This window comes from Nerophis lumbriciformis, linkage group LG22, assembly GCF_033978685.3.
Source record: "Nerophis lumbriciformis linkage group LG22, RoL_Nlum_v2.1, whole genome shotgun sequence".
NCBI classification, from domain to species: domain Eukaryota; kingdom Metazoa; phylum Chordata; class Actinopteri; order Syngnathiformes; family Syngnathidae; genus Nerophis; species Nerophis lumbriciformis.
Window position 1 is genome coordinate 18,120,346 of NC_084569.2, and position 23,930 is coordinate 18,144,275.

Below are 23,930 nucleotides of genomic sequence, written 5' to 3' on the forward strand. Positions count from 1 at the left end.
AGGATTCCTTTTGTCTTTATTAGCGCTCCAGCACATGTTCGATACATCCTGACCGCACCGTCTATTCATTACGTGTGCGGTCTGCATGAAACCGTTGCAGATGAGCCAACATCTTTTTTAGTCCCAACGTTCGATAGCTGCCTTTCATGGTTATCACTTGTTATTGTTTGTTGTTTTTAATCATCCTTGCCCACTTTTCAAAAAGAGCCATAAACCGACAACAGGAAACCCATTGCAAGTTGCCAACTGTTTTCCTCAAAGAGAGTGCATCTCCAAACTTAATAGAAGATGTAGTGGCTGGTAGTGACTGCCGCTTGATTATCTTATAGCTGAGATGCCATGCTGGCAGTTCCCCAGCGATACATTGGAAATGATCTGAAGGGCAGAGTAGGATAATGAAGACCAGAGCGTGAATGGACTAGAGTGATGTTAAAAAGAGAGCAAAAACTTGGGAGAGATCAAACAGCAACTCCATGGACTTTGATGTTTGTCTCTTTCATTCGGAGCTGTGTAGCCGTTTCAAACATTTTTATGGGTCCTTCTCTGAGATGCTTCATCTCGTCTTCCCGCCACCAATATTTCACACACAAATTTCATTTCAATTTTGCTACTCTGTCAAATAGGATACACAACCTATTTTGGCACGCAGTCATTTTATTACCATCGCATTTTTCTTTGACCGATTTTGTTGTCCCATACCGGCTTAAAGAGGAAATGCACTTCTTTGGGGAAGTTTGCCCATCATTCACCATTCATATGTGAAACAAGAACACATGTCTTTCTCTATTCTGTGCGTTCCAAATCGTGAAATACTGCTAGCAAGAGGCGGTTAACAATGCAGGTAATATGGTATGATCTACTCCGCCTATAAAGCGTTCTAAAAAGACATCCAAAAACGCTCCATTTATATGCCGTGACCTGCATATTAACCAAGCTGGAACGCTCTCCCCGACCATCTTAGAGCACCACAGTCGGTCGACCGTTTTAAGAAAACCCACCTTTTTAGCACAGCTTTTATCTAGTTTTTCTGCCTTCTTGTTTTTAAATGCACTGCTTGCCAATCTGTTTTATCCAGTGCTTTCATGTTTTTTTTATTTCTATTTTATCTATGTTTTTATGTTTTATCTATAATTATCTAATGTTATTCATGTTTTTATTTCTATTTTAATTTTCTATTATATATTTATTCTAACTTTCTATTTTTATTTTGTACCTTTTTTTATATACTTTGTAGCACTTTGAGATTTTAACAAATGTAAAGTGCGTTACAAATGTAATTCATTATTATTATTTTTATTAAGCTGAAGTGACGTTGTGAAGCTGAAGTGACGTTGTAATTGTAAGAGCTAACCCTGAGCTAACTCACTTTTGGTAACACTGCGCCTTCCTAACAGAGATATACTGAAAGCTAGCTACTGAGCTGAATCACCTCTGAGTTTGTAAAAACTAATGCTAGATTATAAATTATGCCTCACACCTGTATAGTGGAAGGTTGTGGCCATAAACCGAGAAGTTGGTCAACTTTAAAATTAGTCTGTGTGACAATCTGTCACTTCATTTCTCTTTGTTTCCTTGTTTTTGTATTTACTTCTTTTCTTTTCCTGTTTGTTCCACGGAGCACTGTGTTTGTTCCTCACCTGCCGTTGATTGGCAGCCGGTCCACACCTGCTGCCAATCAGCATTTTCTATTTATGCTTGTCTCGATCACTCCTCAGTGCTCGAAGATCGCTTTATGTTTGGTTCTGTACATGCAAGACTGCTTTCATTTCTGTTTTATGAGATTAAAAACTCATCTTACCTCCTCGTCGCTCTCCTGGTTCCTGCATCTTGGGGTCACAAACAATTGCAGTCATGTGAGTTCCTCACACTCAAGATTCTTGTTTCTTTCCAGCATATTTTACCTGAGGAGTGTGTGCTGAATTCCTCGTCTAAACGGGGTGAAGAGGGAGTCCAAGTCTAGTGCTGAATGATACAACCATCCTCTCAGTCGGCATCCCGGTAAGAGCGAATATTGTAAGTCACTGTTTTATTAGGTCAATATTTTGTATTTTTTGTTTAGCACTTTAGCACTTTCTTGTTTCACAAACACCGGTTTGGCTGGCGGTACATGGGGTTTCCCAAACCACTGTGAACCATGTCTCAGTGATGGCAGACAACCAACCTGTCTGACAAATTGCCGAACCACCATGAACCGCCATCTAAACCAGCAATGTGTGAACGCACCTTTAGCACTATTGCTACATGATTGTTGAGTGTTTGACAAGAGCTGCATCTGCTTAGCACCCAGCTTCTAAACCTTGAAGCTCAACCTCCTTATATTCAGGCTTTAAAAAAATGGTCTGGATCATCATTTGTCCCAGAGTAGTCATTGTCAGATCAAGTCTGCCAGGATTAGTGGCTCTTGTTTGTTGCTTACAGAAATAGCGTTTGTTGCTATGCACTCTGGGAAATCAACAGTGTTGGGACTAACGCTGTAACGCCGTTAGTTTTGGCGGTAACTAGATTCAAGATTGTTTATTGTCATATGCACAGTTAAACAGACAGTTTGCCGTACAATGAAAATCTTACTTTGCTAGTCCACCCTTCAACAAGTCACACGGTACTTAGCTAAAAAATAAAAATAAAAATGTATATACAAGGCACAGTAAGTAACATAACATTATTGCACATTCTGATTGACAGTCAACAGTATAAATATGGAGGTGACCTTGGGTCACAGCAGCAGTTAAAGTGTCTTTAGTGATCAAAGGTGAAAAGTGACTACAGCGATGGTTCACAGTTCGGGGGTGGTTGTGGTAGCTGTCTTTTGTTCAAAAAGATAAAAGTAAAAGTAAAAATGGGAGGGTGGGCTAGCATTCACAAGTTAGCATTCACAAGCCTGATGGCCTGTGGGTAGAAACTGTTTGTCAGTCTCATAGTCCTGGATTTCAGGCTCCTGTATCGTCTGCCTGATGGTAGGAGGCTGAAGAGACTGTGCTGGGGGTGTGTACTGTCCTTTATGATGTTGTGTGCTCTCCTGGTGGCCCTGGTAGAGTACATGTCCTGTAGTGAGGGGAAGGCTGCTCCTGATATGTATTGAGCAGTTTTAATCACTCGCTGGAGTGCCTTCCTGTCCTTAGCAGTGCAGTTTCCATACCAGACCGTGATTGAGCTGGTAAGGACACTCTCAACCGTACTTCTATAGAAGTTGCTGAGAATTTTGGGTGGCATGCCAAATTTTCTCAGCCTTCTTAGGAAGTACAGTCGCTGCTGGGCTTTCTTTATTGTTTGTTGGGTGTTGTGATCCCAGGTGAGATCCTCGCTGTTGTGGGTCTGGAGGAATTTAAAGGTTTTCACCCTGTCCACCTTTGTAATTTAACACGTTATTTTTTATATTCAGTAACTCAGTTACCGTTATTACATGATGCGTTACTGCGTAATTTTACGTTATTTTTCATGTAGTATCTGCTAGAAACAGAAGATCTGAGTGTGTTTTATTGCAGCGCTGCAGTGTCGTCCTTCTGAATCTCTTGTGTCACAAGGAGGAGGCGCGCTGTGTGTGTGTCTGGGTGTGGGGAGGGAGGGAGGGGAGGGGTGCGCGCAGCAGCATTCGTGAGAGAGGGGCGGAGACAGAGAAAGCGAGAGAGTTATGATAAACGCGCATGCGTCGCCAGGCTCAGCTTTTTATCGATTGATTTATCAGATTTAATTTTTTATTATCTATAGCAGGGGTGTCAAAAGTGTGCCCCGGAGGCCATTTGCGGCCCACAGCTAATGTTTTAAAGGCCCACAGCACATTCTAAAAATACTATTAAAATAAACAAAAACATAACAAAAGTGAAATAAAAAAGCTTAAAGGTGAAATGTAATTTAGAAAAAGTTGCAATGTTGACTTATAAAACAAAGCTGGTTTTTTTTTCTTTCAAACTGTCATTGCTCAAAACATAATATTGAATCAAAATCAATGTTATTATGAATTATAGTACACACACTGTCAATTCTATTGTATACTCTTTCATTCTAGAGTGTTTGATTATCACATCACTCTAAATGTATAGACTATAAAGTTCACAAACAAAAAGAGGGATCCTAGTGGGCCAAGCCAATCTTTCTTTATCTCTAAACTAAAACTGGTGAAATGCGTAGAGTGTTCTGGGCTTCAGACATGATTTTATTTCAAAATTCCTTGAGAGAAAAAACGCCTGCTTAGGCTTTGTGTATGTAAAGTTAAAGTTAAAGTACTTCCTTGGTGTTGTTATTATGCTGTTTGTTACTTATGTATGTTATGTTGCAGCTATTTAAAATAGTTTTGTCAATTTGTTCTGGCCTGAAATAAATTGGCCCTTTGAAACATATATTTGTCTTTGTGTGTTGTATGTAGACCACATTGCTTAGCAGAGTTCAGTGATGCAAATGCATGTCAGGTTGATCCAGTATAATAACAGTACTGAAATGAAGGCTAAAAGGGCATTAATGGGAGCTTAAAAAAAAAAGAAGAAAAAAATGAATAACTAAATAGTTACTTTTCACAGTAACACATTACTTTTTGGTGTAAGTAACTGTGTTAGTAACTGAGTTACTTTTGAAATAAAGTAACTAGTAACTGTAACTAGTTACTGGTTTTCAGTAATTAACCCAACACTGGAAATCAGTGTACTCGTGAAAGATGGATCAAAATACAGCAAATATTAAATGTTATGAATAAATAAAAATTTGTTGGAGGTTTTTTTGAGGGCTTTATAGGCAGAAATGATGGCTCTCCATTACCTGCATTGTTACCCTCCTCTTGCTGGCAGTTTTTTTACTATTTAGAATGCACAGAAAAAAGAAAGACATGTGTTCTTGTCACACGTAGAGATTGTTGGTGATGAGCAAAATATAAATAAAAAGATGGGCAACGACTGACTTTGTTTTCCCTCGCATGACCTGCACAAACTACCAAAAAGTATACAATTCAAGTGAACCACTTTGTGTCTTCTTCTTGATTTGATTCTTTAGTCAGTACTGGGCCTTGACTTATGTGGAACAGCAATGACTTGAAAGTTGTGCTCGTCAGTCTGACCATACAGACACACTGCAGGGAAATCTGATATGTTGATCAAATTGGATCTTGAAGTGCTACTGTCTGCACGTCTTTTGCAGGGGATCTGATAAGAGTTTCTACTACTTTGCATGGGTTTAAAACGGCAAAAACTGCTTAAAACAAGCACAAGTTTGTATTGATAAAAAAAAGTTTTCATGTTAGATTAGCTTCAGTCCTTCCCCTGCATTTTTTAGGACGTTCGTGCTGTGCATGTACGTGTCACCTGCAAATGATCTTTCTGATATCTGTATTCTTATGACACAGAATGTTGGAATACATTTTTTCCAATCATGGTTATCTTGCCATTCACTTGTGTTACTAGCTATTTAGAAAATAACAGTGGCGGGCCGTGCGTTTCCCACTTAGGCCTTCAGTGATGTCCGACTTCAATGATTGCCTCTCAAAATACCATAATTTATGTCCCCACATGACCATTACTGGAGATATACTTTACAGGAACACATTTACGCACTACTGGGCATTGACCACCACCAACAGTGTACAAAACGGTTTATTTTCTGGCGCATTTAAAAATCAATAATCCCGCATCAGCAATTAAAACATATCTTATGTGGTACTGTCAAAATTAAAATTGCAAAAAAACATATTAAACTTGAAAAAATAAAGACATCAAATATTTGAACTCACAATTTGTAGCACCCATTCGAGGCTATATAGCCCCTCATAGTCGGTTGATTTGAGTGGAAATGGCGGGCGTTTCCCCATTTCATCGCCGACCTCGTCTCACAAATGTAGTTTATCTTAAATATCCTTCTTGAAAATGGCCTTGCAAATATATATCTGCCACCTAATCAACATGTTGCTCTCCTTCTTTGTGAGTACCGGGGAGTTTTCTGTGGCTTTCTATGGCTCATATGGCTCCTGTGCCACTTCCTGTTTTCGCAACTTGTGATTGGATACTCATTTGGGACTCCCAAGTGAGTATCCAATCACAGCGTAAGGCCATCTAGAAGGCCTTACTGACAACAACTCGTGATCTGATTGGCGATTGCATTGTTGACACCTGCATTGTTGATTCTGAAGGCCCCGGGCAGATTTCGTACAGCATGGCAACATAAGCTAGCGGAATTCTGATTGGATACAAACTGTAACCTGTAATCACTGGAAAGAGCGTAATATGACATGAAGAGAATATGAATACTTTTAGATATTTAGGAAAAGTCAATTAAAAAATACTTTTATCTTTAATTATGATCATGATTTCTGGTTATGTTAGGCCAGCAGAGAAGGCCTTGCTGGCCCTGACGGCACACCACTGGAAAATAATGGCTATATATATATATATATATATTGCCAAAAGTATTTGGCCACCCGCCTTTACTCACATATGAACTTGAAGTCCCATCCCATGGAATTGTCCAAAATGTTTTGGTATCCTGGAGCATTCAAAATTCCTTTCACTGGAACTAAGGGGCCAAGCCCAACTCCTGAAGAACTAACTCCACTGCATCCACCAAATTTCACACTCAGCACAATGCAGTCCGAAGTGTGCCGTTCTCCTGGCAACCTCCAAACCCAGATTGGTCCATCAGGTTGCCAGATGGAAAAGTGTGATTCATCATTCCAGAGAAGGCGTCTCCACTGCTCTAGAGTCCAGTGGCGACGTGCTTTACACCACTGCATCCGACGCTTTGCATTGGACTTGGGAATGTATGGCTTAGATGCAGCTGTTCGGCCATGGAAACCCATTCCGTGAAGGTCTCTGCGTTCTGTACGTGGGCTAATTGGAAGGTCACATGAAGTTTGGAGCTCTGTAGCAACTGACTGTGCAGAAAGTCTTTGCACTTTGCGCTTCAGCATCCACAGACCCGTCTATGTCAGTTTACATGGCCTACCACTTGGTGGCTGACTTGCTGTTGTTCCCAAACTCTTCACTTTTCTTATAATAAAGTTGACTTTGGAATATTTAGGAGCAAGGAAATTTCACGACTGGATTTGTTGCACAGGTGGCATCCTATGACAGTTCCACGCTGGAAATCACTGAGAGCGGCCCATTCTTTCACAAATGTTTGTAGAAACAGTCTCCATGCCTAAGTGCTTGATTTTATACACTGGGCCAAGTGATTAGGACACTTGATTCTCATCATTTGGATGGATGGCCAAATACTTTTGGCAATATATATATATATATATATATATATATATATATATATATATATATATATATATATATATATATATATATATATATAAGATGTATACACTGACTGTACATATGTTTTGTCCCCTAAGAAGATATACTGTATTAAGAGCAGCTGTTGTGTGAGATGTGCAGTCCCGTTTGTGAGATACTGGTTTTCATGCGATGTCTCTTAAAACGTTGCACTTTCTGATCAAAAGTCACGAGAGAATGAATAGGAGGTTTGGCAATGCCTGATCCTGCGTAATTGTGCCTGCAGTGTTTTTGTACCTTGTTTTGTTCCCCAAAGCCTGTGTCCTGGAACAAACCGACAACGTTACACACACGCACCCGCTCTTGAGGTGCGCAGCATGGGAGGCCCGGGCCGTCTTGGCAGGCAGGCTCAGTCCATCTTAACGGCTACGGCTTTTATGAGATGACATGAAAGCGCGGGAAAAAAGCGGCAAGTGTTTGATCATGTAAGACCAAGTTGATTTACTGCTGAACCCAACACCTCAAACTTGGACCTGGCAGAACCTCACCTGTGCCTGCCGGAGAAAGATGAGAGCAGAGCATGGCCATCACAATGTCTTTTTCCCCTGTGGTTTGCAGCCATGGCTGCAAGTTTGGTGCCAGGCCTTTCAGGGCTGTCAAACCACAATACTTGATCCTTCTGGGGCCTTTCACATTTTGGTGGGCAGCTGCTCAAACCAAAAAAAAGTTCACCCATGCCGAAAATTATTCATGAAACTATTATCATTATCATTATTATGAGAAAAACCAGAGCCGGATATTTTCAATGTATATAGTCACCTACACAAACTCAAATGATGAAATATATACTTCGCAATCAAAAGTTGACATACATTTGTAAAGAACATAATGTCATGGCTGTCTTGGGTTCCCAATAATTTATTCAACTCCTATTTTTTTGTGATAGAGTGATTGGAGCACATACTTGTTGGTCACAAAAAACATTCATGAAGTTTGGTTCTTTTATGAATTTATTATGGATCTACTGAAAATGTGACCAAATCTGCTGGGTCAAAAGTATACATACAGCAATGTTAATATTTGGTTACATGCCCCTTGGCAAGTTTCACTGCAATAAGGCGCCTTTGGTAGCCATCCACAAGCTTCTGGCAAGCTTCTGGTTGAATTTTTGACCACTCCTCTTGACAAAATTGGTGCAGTTCAGCTAAATTTGTTGGTTTTCTGACATGGACTTGTTTATTCAGCATTATCCACATGTTCTCAATAGGGTTTAAGTCAGGACTTTGGGAAGGCCATTCTAAAACCTTAATTCTAGCCTGATTTAGCCATTCCTTTACCACTTTTGACATGTGTTTGGGGTCATTGTCCAGTTGGAACATCCAACTGCACCCAAGACCCAACCTCTGGGCTGATGATTTTAGGTTGTCCTGAAGAATTTGGAGGTAATCCTCCTTTTTCATTGTCCCATTTACTCTCTGTAAAGCACCAGTTCCATTGGCAGCAAAACAGGCCCAGAGCATAATACTACCACCACCATGCTTGACGGTAGGAATTGGTGTTCCTGGGATTAAAGGCCTCACCTTTTCTCCTCCAAACATATTGCTGGGTATTGTGGCCAAACAGCTCAATTTTTGTTTCATCTGACCACATAACTTTCCTCCAGAAGGTCTTATCTTTGTTCATGTGATCAGCAGCAAATTTCAGACAAGCCTTAAATTGTCGCTTCTGGAGTAAGGGCTTCCTTCTTGCATCGTAGCCTCTCAGTCCATGGCGATTCAAAACATGCTTGACTGTGGACACTGACACTTGTGTTCCAGTAGCTTCCAATTCATTGCAGACCTGCTTTTTGGTGGTTCTCGGTTGACTCTTGATCATCCTAACCAATTTTCTCTCAGCAGCAGGTGATAGGTTGCGTTTTCTTCCTGATCGTGGCAGTGACAAAACTATGCCATGAACTTTATACTTACGAACAATTGTCTGCACAGTTGCTCTTGGGACCTTAAGCTGCTTTGAAATGGCTCCAAGTGACTTTCCTGACTTCAATTCAATGATTCGTTTTTTTCAGATCTGTGCTGAATTCCTGGCTTTCCCATTGTCGCGTTTGTAACCGAGTCCAATAACTGCATCACATGATGTAGTCAACAGAGAAGTCAACAGGTGTTGTCAATCATAATGACTCACATGAAGTTAAGAGGCCATGCCATGAAGCTAATTTGAATTGGTTGAAACTTTTCTACATCACCAAGTTGATAATATATGTTGCTGTATGTATACTTTTGACCCAGCAGATTTGGTCACATTTTTAGTAGACCCATAATAAATTCATAAAATAACCAAACTTCATGAATGTTTTTGTGACCAACAAGTATGTGCTCCAATCACTCTATCACAAAAAAATAAGAGTTGTAGAAATTATTGGAAACTCAAGACAGCCATGACATTATGTCCTTCACACATGTATGTAAACTTTTGACCACGACTGTGTGTGTGTGTGTATATATATATATATATATATATATATATATATATATATATATATATATATATATATATATATATGGGAGTCCCCACATCTGCAGACCCCTCCAAGGTTTCTGACTGTGCCCATTGGGTTGAGTTTTTTCTTGCTCTGATGTGGGATCTGAGCCGAGGATGTCATTGTGGGGCTTGTGCAGCCCTTTGAGACACTTGTGATTAAGGGATGTATAAATAAACTTTGATTTATTGATTATATATATATATATATATATATATATATATATATATATATATATATATATATATATATATATATATATATATATATATATATATATATAGGGTTGTCACAATGTAAAAATTTCATATCACAGTTATTGTGATCAAAATTATCTTGGTTATCATTATTATCCCTGTATTGTTGATTGTGCGAAATAAAATAGTACTTAAACACACAAACATCTTTTAACCAAGTTTTATTTTTATCTAAATAACTAAAGTAAAAAGACAGACAATTTCCTTTTTTGGCAGAAAAAACATTAAACTTCTTCCGGCTTCATGTATAGTACACGCAAAATCCTCTTTCAAATAGAGCGGTCTGCACCACTTTTGAATTGTACACAAACTGTTAGTAGATTACACGCAACACAACCACGCAATTTTGTAGATTGCACGGTATTAGGATTTTCGTAAATCAGGCCCTAACATTTTTGCAGCAGATTCCTAAAATCACTAGAGCGTTGTCATATAGATGCTCTTTGAACAAGCTCTTTTGCAGTAGGTCTTTAAAAACAGCAAATTTACGGGAATATACAAAATAAGCATAATAATGAAGAGAGAAGTCCGGCGGCCCGCGGTCCTTAGCTCTCTGAAAAAAACAGTGAACCATAAGAGTCAATAAAAGACAGTGGACAAAGAAGAAATAGGATTAAGAATAGTTGCTTCAAAGGTCTTCCTCTAAGTGTAATTTTCAGTTGGGCTGGGTTGACCCCATTCTGTAATTAAGTACTTCACTTTGGCTCGGTCTGGAATTAAAAGGACGATTACCACTTTTCAATAAAGATCTTTTTATATGTCTTTGTCTGTGGTAAAGCATAAAAGAAAAAAATGCCTTCCCCCTGTCTCCTGGAACTTCTTAACGCTGTCGGGAAAGTGGATGAGGAAGCGTGTCAGCGCTGTTTGAACTTCTCCTACTATCGACTATATACCAGTCAACAGAGGTGGTTTTTGTTTTATATTGTGTGCCAGATTATTCAGTTTTTTTTTCTCAATAAACGCTACCCATACAACCAGATGATTCCAGGAGCGCTCTCTGTCTTTGAGGTATAAACAATGGCAGCTCAGAGGCTTCAATTTGATTCTCTCAATATGAAGATTGAATGTGACAGCTGTCCTGTCCTGAACGGCAACCCTGGTGCCTTGTGTTTAATTAAACTGTATTCAGGAGATTTGATTGTCTGGCAATTTTTCCTTGAAGTCTTCAAAAGCTTGTCTTCCGTTGATCGTCAGTGCATTTGCCCTTTGCTCCGGCGGAGACCTGACTGATTTCTTTTTCAAGTATCGTACAAAGTGAAAATCTGATGACAGTAGTTAAGACTAGTGGACTGCAAAGAGTTATCTGTGGTTCTGTGGTTTCTTCCTCAAAGTACAGCTCCGGGGCAACTCTGATGAGTTCAATAACAACCCCAGTTTTGCTTCCAAGACTACTCTTGACATGACAATAACACACTGGCGTCAGACATGGGTGTTTTAACCAAAATCCCATTGCGGAAAAATAATAATTGCACAAAAAGACGTAATTTGCTGGATGTTCCGAATTGCTCCTGTTAATTAATACAATTTTCTCTGCATTCTTAAAAAGCTTTTATGTGAGCCAGACATGATGCTTTTCTGAAGAATGATGGCATGCAGTGTTCTTCAAAGGCAGCTAAGATGTATAATTAATAACAGAATTTGACAATTTGGAAATTACAGAAGAGGACACCCGGGTGTCTTTTGAATGCATCAAACCTTGATGGATGAATTGTGGTTCTTTAATTAGACACGATTGAGGAACTTGGGCGGGGTCCACTACCTACCACAAGCACCTCCACCCAACACCCCAGACTGAGAAGAAAAGAAGAAGTCTGTCTTGATGTGCTAACAGTTCCCTCTCATCTGACCCCAAAACATCAGCTGAAGTCATCGTCTTTGGCCTCTCGGAAAATGTCCCCGCAATCAGACAACCATTTTGGGTGGCCTGTGTCAAAAAAAAAGAAAAGATGATAAACAATCCCCACTTACAAGCTACAGGAGACTGATGAGTTTGTCACAACAACCAGTGTCTCCCATCTAATCCATGCCGTGGCCCCTCACGGTCGGCATGAAAGGCTACACATTCACTGCAAGCTCTGATGGCTTTGTTTACAGATGTTGCGCCCAACTACATCAGTCAGAGGTCTGTCAGCAAGGCAAGTGCTAAATATAACATCATTTGAGAGTAGAGAGCATATTATTTGAGGCAGCTTTTTACCTCAGCATGTAATAAGCCAGTAACCCCAAACTATGACATAAAGAGCTGTCAGCATGATTTAAATTTAGCACACAATTAAACTTCACTGGTTCACTTTGAAACCGATGACTACATGGCATAAATCTTTTATAGATAATATACTGATTTCTCTCCAGTTACAAAATGTGCCTGTACCTTTTTGTCAAGCGGCAAATTATTTTGAAAAAGTATGCGATTACCATTGGCGATGAATGCCTTTCAATGCTGATAACAAACACCCTTCTGGCTGACACTGTATGTATTTTTAGCAGTGGCGGGTCGTGCGTTTCCCACCTAGGCCTTCAGTGATGTCCTGTGTCCAATGATTACCTCTCAAAATACTATAATTTATGTCACCACATGACCATTGCTGGAGAATACTATACAGGAACACATTTACGCATTGAATCACCACCAACAGTGTACAAAATGGGTTATTTTCTGGCGCATTTAAAAATCAATAAACCCGCATCAGCAATTAAAACATATCTTATGTAGTACTGCCAAAATTAAAATTGCAAAAAAACGTATTAGCGTATTTTTCGGACTATAAGTCGCAGTTTTTTTCATAGTTTGGCCGGTGGTGCGACTTATACTCAGGAGCGACTTATGTGTGAAATTATAAACACATTACCGTAAAATATCAAATAATAGGGTTAGTGCATCTGCCTCACAATACGAAGGTCCTGAGTAGTCCTGAGTTCAATCCCGGGCTCGGGATCTTTCTGTGTGGAGTTTGCATGTCCTCCCCGTGACTGCGTGGGTTCCCTCCGGGTACTCCGGCTTCCTCCCACTTCCAAAGACATGCACCTGGGGATAAGTTGATTGGAAACACTAAATTGGCCCTAGTGTGTGGATGTGAGTGTGAATGTTGTCTGTCTATCTGTGTTGGCCCTGCGATGAGGTGGCGACTTGTCCAGGGTGTACGCCGCCTTCCGCCCGATTGTAGCTGAGATAGGCTCCAGCGCCCCCTGCGACCCCAAAGGGAATAAGCGGTAGAAAATGGATGGATGGATTATTTAGCTCATTCACGTAAGAGACTAGACGTATAAGATTTCATCGGATTTAGCGATTAGGAGTGACAGACAGATTGGTAAACGTATAGCATGTTCTATATGTTATAGTTATTTGAATGACTCTTACCATAATATGTTACGTTAACATACCAGGCACGTTCTCAGTTGGTTATTTATGCCTCATATAACGTACACTTATTCAACCTGTTGTTCACTATTCTTTATTTATTTTAAATTGCCTTTCAAATGTCTATTCTTGGTGTTGAGTTTTATCAAATAAATTCCCCCCAAAAATGCGACTTATACTCCGGAGCGACTTATTCCGAAAAATACGGTAAAGGTGAAAAAATAAACAAATCAAATATTTGAACTCACAATTTGTAGAACCCATTTGAGCTTCCGGGGTTGGCCGACATCGTCTCACAAGATGTAGATTGTCTTTAAATATCCTTCTTAAAAATGGCCTTGCAAATATATGTGTTGTCTTGTCTAATCTTAAAAGATGCAGACGAGGCGTATTGGCTGAGTTGTTAAAGTTTACTCCACTGCGTGCTCATCAAAAACATCCCGCTACAAAACATGTCTACATTCAACAACCTAAATGGGGCTACTGCGCATGCTCTTCACTACTGTGGCATGCTGGGTAATGGAGTTCTTATGTTACCTAGCTCATAACATCACCATATATATATCTGCTTTAGGCCAGCTAGAAGGCCTTACTGACAACTTGTGATCTGATTGGCTATTGAAACTGTCTGTTAAATGTTTGTGTTCATTCACTTACAGTGCACGGACGCCCGCATTGTTGATTCGGAAGGCCTCGTGCAGATTTTGTACAGCATGGCAACATAAGCTAGCTGACTTCTGATTGGATAAAAACTCGATAACCTAAAAACAACAGTGCTGGAAGGAGCATAATGTGACATGAAGAGAATGTGAATACTTTTAGATATTTAGGGAAAGTAAAATAAAAATTACTTTTATCTTTAATTATGATCGTGATTTCTGGTTATTTTAGGCCAGCAGAGAAGGCCTTGCTGGCCCTGATGGCACACCACTGATGTTTACACAATGTACACAATGTGGCATTGCTCTCCTGAGCTAATAATAATCACCTCCGTTACAGCAAATAAACTGCATTTCTTAATGTCTTAAGTATCATTATCACATACCATTATCACTGGCGGACAATGCTAAACATGTTACACAACTAGAGCGAGCCAGTAGCAGGCATGCTAGTAGTTAAGCTAATCGCTAAGATAAGCTTGGAACAGCATTAAGAAATAAGTACTAACTAAAGTTTAAGAAGTGTAGATGGAACAGTGTTGCGGCACAAAATAAGCAAATATTAACAGGAAATGAACAAGTAGATATATTTTCGGACTGACGATATTACCGGACGATAAATGCTTTAAAATGTAATATCGGAAATTATCTGTATCGGTTTCAAAAGGTAAAATGTATGACTTTTTAAAACACTGCTGTACGGAGTGGTACACGGACGTAGGGAGAAGTACAGAGCGCTAATAAACCTTAAAGGCACTGACTTTGCGTGCTAGCCCAATCACATGATATCTACGGCTTTTCACACACACAAGTGAATGCAAATCATACTTGGTCAACGGCCATACAGGTCACACTGAGGGTGGCCGTATAAACAACATTAACACTGTTACAAAAATGCGCCACACTGTGAACCCACACCAAACAAGAATGACAAACACATTTCGGGAGAACATCCGCACCGTAACACAACATAAACACAACAGAACAAATACCCAGAACCCCTTGCAGCACTAACTCTTCCGGGACGCTACAATATACACCCCCCCTACACCCTACCCCCCCACCCCACCACCACATCAACTCCGCTCACCTCAACCTCCTCATGCTCTCTCAGGGAGAGAATGTCCCAAATTCTAAGCTGCTGTTTTGAGGCATGTTAAAAAAAAAAAATGCACTTTGTGACTTCAATAATATATATGGCAGTGCCATGTTGGCATGTTTTTCCATAACTTGAGTTGATTTATTTTGGAAAACCTTGTTACATTGTTTAATGCATCCAGCGGGGCATCACAACAAAATTAGGCATAATAATGTGTTAATTCTACGACTGTATATATCGGTATAGGTTGATATCGTAATCGGTAACTAAGAGTTGGACAATATCGGAATTTCGGATATCGTCAAAAAAGCCATTATGGGACATCTCAAATTTTTATTAATTTCAATGGCACTTGTGGATTTGAGATCTAAGTATAACTAATTAAGCTCTTAATTTGAGGTACTCCAATATTCCTTATCTTATGGATGGTCCTTTTTGAATAAAAATTGACTAAGCCAAAAATAAAAACAATAGACAATCAGTCCTTCCTGGTGGAACTGTTACCTCTCGTAATGTAAGCTGAGGTCTGAGATTATGACACTTTAAATTCTAAAATTTCCATCCCCAAAATGTTTGGTCAAATTCTGTATAGGACTCAGAAGTAGGTTTGCGCGATAAAAACAATATACGATCGAAATTATGAGATTTTAATTATTTTTTCCTATAGAAATAATGCATGCTGATGAGACGACATATAACTATGTCCCACAAAATAGAGAGCGACAAGCCGTAACAGGCTTATAATATCCTTATTATGGGATTTTTGGAATTATTTCATGTACAGAGGGTGAACATATAACCTTGTATCTTACAATCATATGTCAGCAGCCAATGATGGAGCAACCTCTAATTTATATTAAAATGGGTCCATTGTAATGCACATGTTAAAAAATTCATGATGATATTCATTGTTATCGCAAGAGGCTGCAATATACAGTCGTGGTCAAAAGTTTACATACACTTGTAAAGAACATAATGTCATGGCTGTCTTGAGTTTCCAATAATTTCTACAAGGTGGTGGTAGTATTATGCTCTGGGCCTGTTTTGCTGCCAATGGAACTGGTGCTTTACAGAGAGTAAATGGGACAATGAAAAAGGAGGATTACCTCCAAATTCTTCAGGACAACCTAAAATTATCAGCCCGGAGGTTTGGTCTTTGGCGCAGTTGGGTGTTCCAACAGGACAATGACCCCAAACACACGCCAAAAGTGGTAAAGGAATGGCTAAATCAGGCTAGAATTAAGGTTTTAGAATGGCCTTCCCAAAGTCCTGACTTAGACCAGTGTGGACAATGCTGAATAAACAAGTCCATGTCAGAAAACCAACAAATTTAGCTGAACTGCACCAATTTTGTCAAGAGGAGTGGTCAAAAATACAACCAGAAGCTGGCCAGAAGCTTGTGGATGGCTACCAAAAGCGCCTTATTGCAGTGAAACTTGCCAAGGGACATGTAACCAAATATTAACATTGCTGTATGTATACTTTTGACCCAGCAGATTTGGTCACATTTTCAGTAGACCCATAATACATTTATAAAAGAACCAAACTTCATGAATGTTTTTGTGACCAACAAGTATGTGTTCCAATCACTCTATCACAAAAAAATATGAGTTGTAGAAATGATTGGAAACTCAAGACAGCCATGACATTATGTTCCTTACAAGTGTATGCAAACTTTTGACCACGACTGTATATATATCCGAATAGATTTTAGGCCCTCCATACTCCGAAGCATTCAACATCTACTCTAGTTTTCTGCAAACTAACAAGCATGAATGAAAACATATTGGTGGTTGGCACCTGACGTGTCAACCGCCAAGAGCATTGCAGCATGCATGCTCAGTTTGCAGCACCCAATGTTTCATTTGGACTTAGAATTATTTTGTTAGCGTGAGTCTGTGGGAAATGGAGTTAGAGCATTAGTAGAAAGAGTGACAGGCTTTGGAAAATATCAAACCACCACCGCCGTATATGCTAGAGTTCTGCCTAGGTGACACATTTACCTGCCAGGAAAATCCCAAAAAGTTGAGGGTGTGAGTGCATCATGTTTCAATTTCAGTCATTGCACCTAAGATCTGTTGCCAATAACGTGGTGCGTTCTTGCCGCCAAGATACATAGAGTCAAGGATAGGATAGACTTTTTTTTTTTAGGATCGTCAGCGAAGTATTGTGTGCACTTGTTCATGCAAAGTTGTACTGGAGTTTTGTTTTTTGGGGGAGAGCACAAATCCTTGAGGGAGTTGCAACCCAACCAACATGCCCCCCCTCCCTGCAGCTGCACTGTCCCTTTTATACATACTGTTGCTCCCACTTTCATGTGACCTCATCTGTGTTTGATTTTTGCCTATTTGCAATCGGCCATGGGGTTAACATTGCGTGCTTTGATCAGCCCTGCCAGGAATTGGCCTTGTTTATCTTGTTTATCGGATGATGGCCCCTTAAAGAGTATAGGGGGGGCACACATTTAGCAGGAGCATGCCTTGATGTGGCCCCTGATAGCTGCAGGACACTGTAAAGAGAGGTCTAGGACTCTGTAATAGTCGGACGTCAAGGGAAGACGACTGCAGATGTGGTTGACAGTCTCGGACTGACCTGACCTCTGTGATGTTTGTGAACGAGTAGAGTCTTTTGAGTGAGAATCGATGCATTGAGAGCACTTTTTTTATTCAAATTGCCCACACTGTCTTCATGTGTCACCACCTGTGTGAGTCTAAGTTGTTCATTCTGCCTTCACTTGAATGACGGAAGGTATCTACAATTTTGAGTTGTCCACACACAGTGTGCGCCATTCACATAAACATAGCTATGTCTGCGCAGGGAAGGAGATATTTGTATGTACCACCTGAACAGACCTGAAACATGTTTACCACCGTATCAGGGAAGAGGACATTTTGCATAAGTTTTCTTTAAAAAGGCTAAAAACATGTTATTCATATACCCCATTTTCCGGGCTATAGAGCGGACCGGTATTTAAGCCACACCCACCAAATTTGATAAGAAATAAATATTTTCACATACATACAGACTATTAGCCACATATATATTTTGGTACAAAAGATTTTGTAAGTTCTTATTTGCATACCTTCATTGTTTCCAAATGGTGCCTATAAGATGGCAGTAACACGATCGATCAAATAAAACAGAAGTCACTGTCATGGACCCACTAGCTGCAGAAGATAAAAAAGATGAGGGCAACAAAGAGAGAGAAACGGCAGGTCAACTGGTCTAAAACAGAGTCTATTTACAAACCCTGTTTCCATATGAGTTGGGAAATTGTGTTAGATGTAAATATAAACGGAATACAATGATTTGCAAATCCTTTTCAACCCATATGCAATTGAATGCACTACAAAGACAACATATTTGATGTTCAAACTCATAAACTTTTTTTTTTTTTTGCAAATAATAATTAACTTAGAATGTCATGGCTGCAACACGTGCCAAAGTAGTTGGGAAAGGGCATGTTCACCACTGTGTTACATGGCCTTTCCTTTTAACAACACTCAGTAAATGTTTGGGAACTGAAGAGACACATTTTTAAGCTTCTCAAGTGGAATTCTTTCCCAGTCTTGCTTGATGTACAGCTTAAGTTGTTCAACAGTCCGGGGGTCTCCGTTGTTGTATTTTAGGCTTCATAATGCGCCACACATTTTCAATGGGAGACAGGTCTGGACTACAGGCAGGCCAGTCTAGTACCCGCACTCTTTTACTATGAAGCCACGTTGATGTAACACGTGGCTTGGCATTGTCTTGCTGAAATAAGCAGGGGCGTCCATGGTAACGTTGCTTGGATGGCAACATATGTTGCTCCAAAACCTGTATGTACCTTTCAGCATTAATGGCCCCTTAACAGATGTGTAAGTTACCCATGTCACCCCCATATCATCACAGATGCTGGTTTTTCAACTTTATACCATCACAGATGCTGGCTTTTCAACTTTGCGCCTACAACAATCCGGATGGTTCTTTTCCTCTTTGGTCCGGAGGACACGACGTCCACAGTTTCCAAAAACAATTTGAAATGTGGACTCGTCAGACCATAGAACACTTTTCCACTTTGTATCATTCCATCTTAGATGAGCTCATGCCCAGCGAAGCCGACGGCATTTCTGGGTGTTGTTGATAAACGGTTTTTGCCTTGCATAGGAGAGTTTTAACTTGCACTTACAGAGGTAGCGACCAACTGTAGTTACTGACAGTGGGTTTCTGAAGTGTTCCTTAGCCCATGTGGTGATATCCTTTACACACTGATGTCACTTGTTGATGCAGTACAGCCTGAGGGATCGAAGGTCACGGGCTTAGCTGCTTACGTGCAGTGATTTCTCCAGATTCTCTGAACCCTTTGATGATATTACGGACCGTAGATGGTGAAATCCCTAAATTATTAGCAATAGATGATTGAGAAAGGTTTTTCTTAAACTGTTCAATAATTTGCTCACGCATTTGTTGACAAAGTGGTGACCCTCGCCCCATCCTTGTTTGTGAATGACTGAGCATTTCATGGAATCTACTTTTATACCCAATCATGGCACCCACCTGTTCCCAATTTGCCTGTTCACCTGTGGGATGTTCCAAATAAGTGTTTGATGAGCATTCCTCAACTTTATCAGCATTTATTGCCACCTTTCCCAACTTCTTTGTCACGTGTTGCTGGCATCAAATTCTAAAGTTAATGATTATTTGCAAAAACATTTATTTTTTTATCAGTTTGAACATCAATTATGTTGTCTTTGTAGCATATTCAACTGAATATGGGTTGAAAATTATTTGAAAATCATTGTATTCTGTTTATATTTACATCTAACACAATTTCCCAACTCATATGGAAACGGGGTTTGTAAAAGCTAGATTAAATAGATGAGTTTTAAGGTGCGACCAGAGGTGGGTAGAGTAGCCAGAAATTGTACTCAAGTAAGAGTACTGTTACTTTAGAGATTTATTACTCAAGTAAAAGTAAGGAGTAGTCACCCAAATATTTACTTGAGTAAAAGTAAAAAGTATGTTGTAAAAAAACTACTCAAGTACTGAGTAACTGATGAGTAACATACACACACATATCATATATATATATATTTATATATATATATATATATATATATATATATATATATATATACACACACACACACACACACATGTATACATATATATACACACACACACACACATATATATATATATATATATATATATATATATATATATATATATATATATATACATACATTGATATATACAGTATATAATTTATATTTATTTTTTTGCTGTTTTTGTTTACATGTTAATAGTGTTTTAATGAATATACATGCATGTTTAACACATATAGATTCCTTTCTTTCATGAAGATAAGAATATAAGTTGGTGTATTATCTGATTCTGATGACTTGCATTGATTGGAATCAGACAGTAGTGATGACAAACGTCCACGTTTTCAAATGGAGGAGAAAAAAAGTTCCTCCTTTCTGTCCAATACCACATGAAAATGGTTGGTTTTTGGCATCTTATATGTCCAGCTTCCATATTCGTTTTAATACACTTTACAAGAAATACATTGGCGGCAAACTCCGTAGCTTGCTAGCTTGTTTGCGCAGGCTTTCGGAGACTCTTATTTTGAAAGCGCAGGCGCGATGGAGCGGCACTTTTATTGTGAAGACAGGAACGTCCTCATGTGCGGTCAGTCTTGAGGCTTTTGACGGTACGGTTGAAATAAAACAAGTATCTTTTTTCCTTCACACTTTTGATTGATTGATTGGAACTTTTATTAGTAGATTGCACAGTACAGTACATATTCCGTACAACTGACCACTAAATGGTAACACCCCAATAAGTTTTTCAACTTGTTTAAGTCAGGTCATGTGACCACCTGGCTCTGTTTGATTGGTCCAACGTCACCAGTGACTGCATCTGATTGGTGGAACGAAGTGAAACGTCACCAGTAAGGCAGGCACTTTGAAGGTCTGTCTGACAGACCAAAACAAACAAAGCGTGCATTAACAGATCGATAAAAATTAGTAACGAGTAGCGAGCTGAATGTAGATAAAAGTAGCGGAGTAAAAGTAGCGTTTCTTCTCTATAAATATACTCAAGTAAAAGTAAAAGTATGTTGCATTAAAACTACTCTTAGAAGTACAATTTATCCCAAAAGTTACTCAAGTAGATGTAACGGAGTAAATGTAGCGCGTTACTACCCACCTCTGGGTGCGACTTAAATGTTTTAATCGAGGTGGCATCTCTAAATGTTGTTGGTAGGGCATTTCAGAGTACTGGAGTCCGAATAGAAAACGCTCTTGAGCCTGCAGACTTTTTTGGGCTCTGGGAATCACTAATATGCGGGGTTCTTAAAACATAGGTTTCTGGACCGAACGTAGGATACAATTCAATTAGCAAGATGTGATGGCGCTAAACCATTTATGATATTGTATGTAAGTAATACAATTTTAAAGTCACATCTTAAGTGTATCGAGAGCCAGTGCAGGTGGGCCAGTATAGGCGTAATATGAGCAAACTTTCTTGTCCGTGTCAAAAGTCTAGCAGCCGCATTTTGAGAGCAAGACTAAGCCCCGAACCCTGTGGGACTTCGCACGTTACCATAACATGGATCCACTATGGACTGGACTCTCACAATATTATGTCAGACCCACTCGACATCCATTGCATTAGGTTTCCCCTAGAGGGGGGTAGGTTACCCACATTTGCGGTCCTCTCCAAGGTTTCTCATAGACATTCACATCGACGTCCCACTGGGGTGAGTTTTTCCTTGCCCTTATGTGGGCTCTGTACCGAGGATGTCGTTGTGGCTTGTGCAGCCCTTTGAGACACTTGTGATTTAGGGCTATATAAATAAACATTGATTGATTGATTGATTGATACCCCAAAGTCACGTTATTATGAGACACGCAGTGTATCCTTTTAGTGAGATAGGAGTTAAACCAAGAAAAGGCTAAGTCTGAAGTAGCAACTTGTTTGTGTTTGATGCGTTCTCATAGAATGTTATCATCAACGGTATTGAAAGCAGCACTGAGATCAAGTAGCAACAACGCGGATGACGCGTCAGTGCCCATAGTTAACAACAAATCATTAACTTTTTGCAAGGGCTGTCTCAGTAGACTGATTTGCTCTCAACCTTAGTTGCTAAGTATTCATTTAGCTGTTGTGCAACAACTTTTTCTACGATTTTTGCGATAAATTGGTGGTGCGACAGTGGCCTGTAGTTTAGCAGGAGGTCAGAATCGAGGTTAGGTCTTTTGACCAGAGGATGAATAACTGCTGTTTTAAATGCTAAGGGAACATTACCAAAGGAGAGTGATAGGTAAATAACATTTAGCACTGATGGTCCTAATATTACAAAGAGTTCCTTGATGAGTTTCCCAGGAAGCGGGTCAAGTCGTTTTCCTCTTTATCTCACTTATTTCACTTCTTGTTTGAATCCACCACTCATTTCTTTTTTCTTTGCTATTTATTTAGTTTTTTGTATTCCCCTTTCTATTTTTCCACCTGTTATGTGTCCCCTTGTCATCGTCAGCATTTATCACAATTAATTTACACACTCACAATTCTCTACTAATCCATGCACAACAACTATACACATTTAATCCAAAGAGGTTCATTAGGTCTTTAAAAAAATGATGCAATTTGTTATTCTTATAGCCAGAGATGTGTGTTTACTTCTGTACCAGACAGCTACAACTGTTGCCTTCCTCAGAGAGTGTCACACAACCTCAAAAAGGCAACAGTTCCTCAGAGGTTGTGTGACAATCTCTGAGGAAGGCAACAGTTGTAGCGGAAACCGTCAGGTATGGAAGTAAACACACACACACGTCTGGCTGTAAGAATAACACATTGTATAACTATACACAATTACTCACTTTGCACATGTAAATATATGCATGATAGGCTCCTGTTTAGATACAGATATGCATTACTTACTCATAAAGTATACACATACATCCATACATTTAGTTACAGTCTAGTTTAGTATGTCCACTATACAGCTTGTCACATGGAATGTGCGTGAGGTCGGATCCAGGGGGAAAAAAAATAATAATTCAGAAATCATTTGAAGAACATGCAGACAGACTTTGCTTTATTCTTAATATTTCTGTTGACGGGATAAACTTTTGTATCGCCAACATTTATGGTTCAAATGTTGACGACCTCTCCTTTTTCCACACTTTCTTTTCTTCACTCTCTACTCACTCAAACTCGTCCTTGATTCTACTATCAATCCATCCATTTTCTACCGCTTATCCCGTTCAGGGTTGCGGGGTGCTGGAGCCTATCTCAGCTGCATTCGGGCGGAAGGCGGGGTACACCCTGGACAAGTCGCCACCTCTTCGCAGGGCCAACACAGATAGACAGACAACATTCACACTCACGTTCACACACTAGGGTCAATTTAGTGTTGCCAATCAACCTATCCCCGGGTACATGTTTTTGGAGGTGGGAGGAAGCCGGAGTACCTGGAGGGAACCCACGCAGTCACGGGGAGAACATGCAAACTCCACACAGAAAGATCCCGAGCGCAGGATCGAACCCAGGACCTTCGTACTGTGAGGCAAGCGCACTAACCCCTCTGCCACCGTGCTGCCCCTTGATTCTACTAGGGGACCGCAATTTAGTATTTAATCCAAATATAGACCTGGTCCAGCGTAACTGTGAGTCACTGTGAATCTCGGTCAGTCGGAATACTTAAAGGCCTACTGAAATGTGATTTTCTTATTCAAACGGGGATAGCAGGTCCATTCTATGTGTCATACTTGATCATTTCGCGATATTGCCATATTTTTGCTGAAAGGATTTAGTAGAGAACATCGACGATAAAGTTC

At 39.7% G+C, this 23,930-nt stretch overlaps 1 long non-coding RNA gene across 2 annotated transcripts in view; it reads left to right on the forward strand.

Annotated features, from left to right (window-relative positions):
- Positions 1 to 23,930, forward strand: part of LOC133615507 (uncharacterized) — a 194,664-nt gene that overhangs the window by 101,436 nt on the left and 69,298 nt on the right. Inside the window, exon 3 of one of the 2 annotated variants that reach the window (XR_009816724.1) lies at positions 1,892 to 1,998. The exons of the other annotated variant lie outside the window; for it this stretch is intronic. This is a non-coding gene — a long non-coding RNA (uncharacterized lncRNA). The remainder of the gene's footprint in view (positions 1 to 1,891; positions 1,999 to 23,930) is intronic. 2 annotated transcript variants of the gene reach the window in all.